Source organism: Lemur catta, chromosome 4, assembly GCF_020740605.2.
Source record: "Lemur catta isolate mLemCat1 chromosome 4, mLemCat1.pri, whole genome shotgun sequence".
In the NCBI taxonomy this organism is placed as follows: domain Eukaryota; kingdom Metazoa; phylum Chordata; class Mammalia; order Primates; family Lemuridae; genus Lemur; species Lemur catta.
Genome location: NC_059131.1, coordinates 32,566,117 through 32,572,116, shown reverse-complemented (window position 1 = coordinate 32,572,116; position 6,000 = coordinate 32,566,117). Strand labels below are relative to the sequence as shown.

The 6,000-nt window shown below is 45.9% G+C and overlaps 1 long non-coding RNA gene across 3 annotated transcripts in view; it reads right to left on the bottom strand.

Annotated features, from left to right (window-relative positions):
- Positions 1-870: 870 nt before the first annotated feature.
- Positions 871-6,000, bottom strand: part of LOC123636863 — a 38,093-nt gene continuing 32,963 nt past the window's right edge. For 2 of the 3 annotated variants that reach the window (XR_006734688.1, XR_006734687.1), the window contains exons 6-8: positions 1,929-2,069; positions 1,427-1,597; positions 871-911 (exon numbers count right to left, since the gene is read on the bottom strand). This is a non-coding gene — a long non-coding RNA (uncharacterized LOC123636863). Of the gene's footprint in view, positions 912-1,426; positions 1,598-1,928; positions 2,070-2,796; positions 2,893-6,000 lie in introns of those variants that run through there. The other variant, XR_006734689.1, reaches the window with a different exon arrangement.

Here is a 6,000-nt window from a genome sequence, read left to right as displayed (position 1 = left end):
AGGACCCAGTTTTACCCGGAGGAACAATTATCTGTGACCCCCAGCTCTCCTACCTTTGACCTTCATCTACTGAAGCTCATTATCACGGTTCTCTTCCGCATTTCTCCTGCAGGCTGAATCCCCTCATTCCTCCTCTGTGTGTGCGTATGACCCAGTTTCTGGACCCCTCACCACCACAGTCAGCCCATCGTTTATCTACCACAGTGATGTCCCACATAAAACCCAGATCCCGAGGCCTGGCATGGTGGCTCACGCCTATAATCCTATTACTCTGGGAGGCCGAGGCGGGAGGATCACTTGAGCTCTGGAGTTTGAGGTTGCAGTGAGCTGTGATGACCCCACTGCATTCTAGCTGGGCAACAGAGCAAGACTGCCTCAAAAAAACATAACAATATGAACAAAAACCACCCAGGGGTCAGAAGAAAACATTTACCCAGACATAGTTATATGGGGGCAGACTCCATCTATTTCCATGTGTCTGTTAAGATTTTATTTGACATGAAGTAGTTTATGGGGATAAAGTGCTTCTAGTACCAGCTTTTTGAAAATAGACTGGATTTGAGCTATTACTCTAGGGGACACATTTCCAAATGACCTACACGGCTTTGATATATTTGGTAAAACCTATTAGAAGATGTGATCAGTCCTGTATGACCTTCAGCAGATCCTTCCCCCATTTCGGGTCTCAACAACCTCATCAAGAAAATGAGGGTGTAGCCTAAGCAAGAGCGAGACTCTGTCTCTATAAAAAATTTAAAAATTAGCTGGGTGTGGTGGTGCACACCTGTAATGCCAGCTACTCGGGAGGGAGGCTGAGGCAGGAGAATCGCTTGAGCCCAGGAGTTTGAGGTTCCAGTGAGCTATTATATGATGACACCACTGCAGTCTAGCCCAAGAGACTGAGTGAGACCCTGTCGCAAAAACAAAAAAAAAAAAGGAAAGAAAATGAGGGTGTTAATATGATGATCTCTAAGCTTTTCATGATTTGTTCTTCTTTCTTAGGAGCACAAGTGTTAAGCCAAACAAAAGCGCAACCTCCCAGCTCTGCTACCCACAGACACATGGTTGGAGCTACAAGACCAGGTTTTCCTCCGTCTCGACCCTGAGTGAGAAACAGGTGGGGGGAGCGAGGGGGACCCAGGGAGAAGGGGGTTAATCCTCTGAGCCCAGGACCAAGAGGCCACAGGCACTGAAAGAGGCAGGACCAAGATCCATTTTTAGTTCCTCCATCGAGCCAGTCTAAGTTGGAAACGGGGGGCAGAGAAGAAACGAGTGACAAAGAGGAGATCCTAAATTGCATCCCCTTTTCCCCACTTGCCTTCTTGCACGTCTGTGCCAAGGCGGCAGACACTGCAGATGCTGGTCTCCCTTCCACATGTGCTCCTGTTGGGGAATTTCTCTGTTCTTCCTGATGGTATCTACTTACCAAGGCATTTATGGGAGCAGAGAGATGGTGTCCAGCAGTGTAAGGAAGGGGAGGGCCTGACTGTGTCCCAGAAATGTCACTGTGACCACGTGCCCGGGAGAGCTGAGTCTCTGTTTTAGCTTCCTCCCTCCGTCCGGGTCCCTCCACCTCCAGATGGCCCAGAATTTCCACCTTACGGAGAATAAATTACTTGTAGTCAGTTCTCAAAAGACCGAATCCTATCACTTAAATGTGAGTCAGGAAAGGAGAGAGATATTGCCTTGTTTTTTACAGCTTCCCCCTCGATACGATAATCTGTGACCCCGAGGTGCTGCGTGTTCACTGAGCTGATTTTTGCTTGAGTTTCAGCTTCGCTTTGTCACTCCCTTCGCCAGCCCTGTGCCCTCCCTCCTTCCATCTGGCGTCCTCAATCCCCAGGTTGTGTAGCCTTTACACAGGCTTCTCTGCTCTAATCTAATCTCCAACAAGCAGCCTCTTTCGCTGCCTTTTCTCCCTGACAAACCTGATTTATCTTGATGTGTTGACCTTTGGGCCGCTGAGGCTGCGCTGACCTCTTTGGGGAGCTTGGCTTTTGTAGTGCTCTGTGACCCCTTCTCCTGGGGGTCCTATCAACTTATTCTTCATCACATTTGAGCCTGTTTCTCTAAAAAGAAGAAGAAAAAAAAAAACCTTAGAAGAGAAGCCCACACCGTGACTAAAGCTGTAAACCCCTCTCCTTCCTTAGGAGGTCTTTCTTTCTCCCTCCTCTCCTGCGTGTCTGGCAAGAGGCGGGGGTGGAAACCTCAACTACCATCACACCAGGTAGATAACAGTCCTATAGATACTGGACATGCTGACAAAAGGGGCAAAGCATTCTGTACCATATCATGTTTATCATTTTATAATCATATATATATCATATCATATATTGTATTATATATGTATTAGTTTGCTAGGGCTGCCATAACCACATATCACAGTCTGGGTGGCTTAGACAACAGACATTTATTTGCTCACAGTTCTGGAATCTGGAAGTCCAAGATCAACGTGTCAGCAGGTTTGGTTTCTGTGGAGGCCTCTCTCTGTGGCTTGCCTATGGCCACCTTCTTGCAAATAGCTATGTCCTTACTCAGTCTTTCCTCTGTGTGCATACATTCCTGGTCTCTTTTTGTGTGTTCAAATTTCCTCTTATAAGGACTCCAGGCGGATTGGATTAGGGCCCATCTCAATGGCCTCATTTTAACTAAAGGCCCTATCTCCAAATTTAGTGACATTCTGAGATACTGGGCACACCTCTAATTTCCTATTATGAAATTTTGGGGGACACAATTCAGCCCATGACAATAATATTCCCCAATCCCATCATCAACTTACACTGAAGTCAGAGCAGAAAAGAGACCTGTCTCAAATTGCAGCGTGTGGGATCTCAGCTAGATGTAAGGCAGGATCGGGCACTCCCGAATGCAGATTGTGGGGCGGAATCTCAACTGGGGGAAGGGTAAAGAAGGGTGAAGATGGAAGCAGGCATCCTAGAAAACGTAAGACATTCCCATTCCTCCAGTACCATTTCTAGAAAGCTAAACCTAATGATTTTGGGGTCTCAACATTCATTCATTCATTCAATCACTCACTCATTTAGCAAACATGCACTGAGCCCTCCTGTGCCAGGCATGGGGAATCCAGAAGCAAACAACTGAAGGTTTTCGTCCCCCAAGGAGAACTTATATGTATTGATATCTAAGCCCTGGGTGGGATGGGAGGAGGGCAGGAACACCCAAAAAAAGAAGGGTTAAGAAGTCTATGATGCTTGAACATTAATGAAACCGCAGGCCTCAGCCCCGCGGCCAGCACAGGCTTGGGCATCTCCTTGCTGGCACTCAGCAGTGCCCACACCCAGGGCAGGACCCTCTGATAGAAGCTTGCATACAGCGTAACCTCCCCAGGTTTGGGACATCCTGAAAGACTTTGCACCTTAAGCCAGCCCAAAGGAAGCTGGAGACATTTCTAAGCCCCACACCTGGGGCACGCAGGTGGGAGGAAGGTATGGCTGGCAGCCCAGTGGAGTTACCATAGCCACAAGCCACGAGGTTTGGGATCCAGTGGACCCTGACTCTGACCCTATTGCAACTGCAGAAGACAGGCAGGCTTTCCCTGTTCCCACAGCAGACACCTCTGGGGGCCTCCCCCCAAGGCTTAGTCATACTCTCCCCCCTGGGGCAGCCCACTGGAAGCCCCTAGGAGCTGCTTGGGAGTGTGTGGCGGCTGGAAGCAGAGGCAGGGCTGCCAGTGCCAGATGCTTCCATCTAGAAGGTAAGCCTGCCATCTAGTGTTGGAGCCGGGGCTGTGCAGGGGCAAACAAGCTTCCCTCCGCTGTTGGCGGCACGCAGCCTATGGCATATTCTTTGGCTCCTCCAGACCCTCCAGCCACCCAGACTGAGCCTGACTGAGGGGTGTTGGGGGAGCAAAGGGAGCCCTCCCCAAACCAGCAATGCCAGTCCCTGTAGGTCAGACTCAGTTCCTGAGCAGCCTTGGGTTCCTTGTGTCCTGGGAAAAGGCCCTTCTGCTAACTCCTGGAGCCCCTTTTCCCTGGAGCAAAAAAAGGTAGACAGACCCCTGTCCTAGGATATTTGCTGGCTTCAAAGTTGCCTGAGTGCAAAGGGTCACCAGTTAGAATGAGCCTGGGATTTAGTCCTCACCACTTTGGGGAAGGTGGATTAATCTTTTTTAATTTGGAAGGAGGCCAGGGAAACAGGACCCTCACTTGGCCCCGAGTGCCTGGCAACTCCACTACTCCCTTTGATCAGTAAAATTCGGGAGCTGGAAGAATCCCAGCTAATAAATGCAGAAGGAATAAAAGAATTTTAAAAAATCACTAAGATGCCAAATGAAATAATGGATCTAGGTAATAATCATCAACGGATACTAAAATCATCAGGAGAAAGGTTAATGGAGAACTTAATGGGCTGACACTACCTAAACCCACTGATCCCTCTTAGCGTCATTAAAAGTGAAACAACCAGATAGTATATGGCTCCTAGTAACAATACCCTGGGAAGTATGGGTGCCTAAAAATACTGACCCCGAATCTAAATCAAGGCCCTCGATATAACTACTATTTTACAGAGAGTATGGAGGATAGAGGAATATGTTAACTAACTCCCCAGTGAAGCAACCAGACAGACATAGAACTTAAGACATTGTACAGAACAGATCATCTGGTCCCTTCTGAAATCAGTGGCAAGGGTGGACTGCTTCAGAGTAAGGGAGACTAAAGAGACAATCATATGCAGTATTTGGATTTAAAAAAAACCATAAAAAAGATATCTTTGAGAAAATCAAGTAATTTTTTTAAATTTCAGAATATTATGGGGGGTACAAATGTTTTGGTTACATGAATTACTTTTGTACAGTTTGAGACAAAGTTTTAAGTGTGTCCATCACCCAGATAGGGTGCATTGTACCTGTTAGGTGTGAATTTAACCATCCACACCTCCCCCCAAATATCAGATTATTTTGAATATGGATTGGGTTTAGATGATATTGAGGAATTGTTCATTTTGTTAGGTAAATAACGACATTGTGGAATTTAAAAAAGTGTTATCAGTAAGAGATTCAAACTGAGATGTTTCAAATGAAATGACCAAGCTATCTAATATTTGCTTTAAAATATACTAGCAGGAAAAAAGAGAAGGCAGATGAAGTAAGATTGGCAAAAGGTCGATAATGATTGAAGTGGAGTGATGGATACATGGAGATTCTTTTTATTCTAATTTGGAGTACGTTTAGAAATTTCCATAATAAACACACACACACACACACACACACACACACGCACACTCCATGTGCCCTTGACCTGCATGCAGATCACAGTTCACATCACATTATGTAAAATTCAGCCTCAGTCTGGTGTCTGGGGAGACCTGGTAGAATTATATAGAAGAGGCAAGGAATGCTCCTGGGAAAGTTTGGGAAATTCTCTTCCTTTAAACATTTTGGGAACTGAAAAAACAATTGAAGTGATCTTTAAAAAATACTCTACAGTCTCCAAAATGAACCAGAAGACTCCTATGTGAGAGGAATTGCAAAAGCTATTTCTTGGCAGTGCTGGGGACTGACTACTAACCAAGCCAAAATAACCAGCATCTCCCACAGCTACACATGCAAAGACACTTTGAGGTCACACACCGATGAGCCAGAACACAGAGGAACAAATGCACATATGTGTTGACACGCCCACAGAGGCACACGCAAAATAACACACATATAATTTGACCCTTGCACAGACCCTAGCACGGCCACCAGGACCTGTGAAAATGTCCAAATACCCACAGGGCATGAGAACACACCCACTTCCTAGATAGCGCTGAAATATAAATCCAAATAAAAACAAGTGAATTTAGTAGCACTGAATGTTAATGCCTGGCTAGAGAGAGAGAGAGAGAGAGGAAAAGGCTTTGGAAATAAAAACAAAACTCTCAAACATCATCCTAGTACTCCTAGAACAACTCTATTAATTGAGGATAAAGTTTAATGTCGAGTCTTCCAAAAAAAAAAGTGTCAAAAGAAAAAAGACAGCATGTGAATTTCTTGTCCTT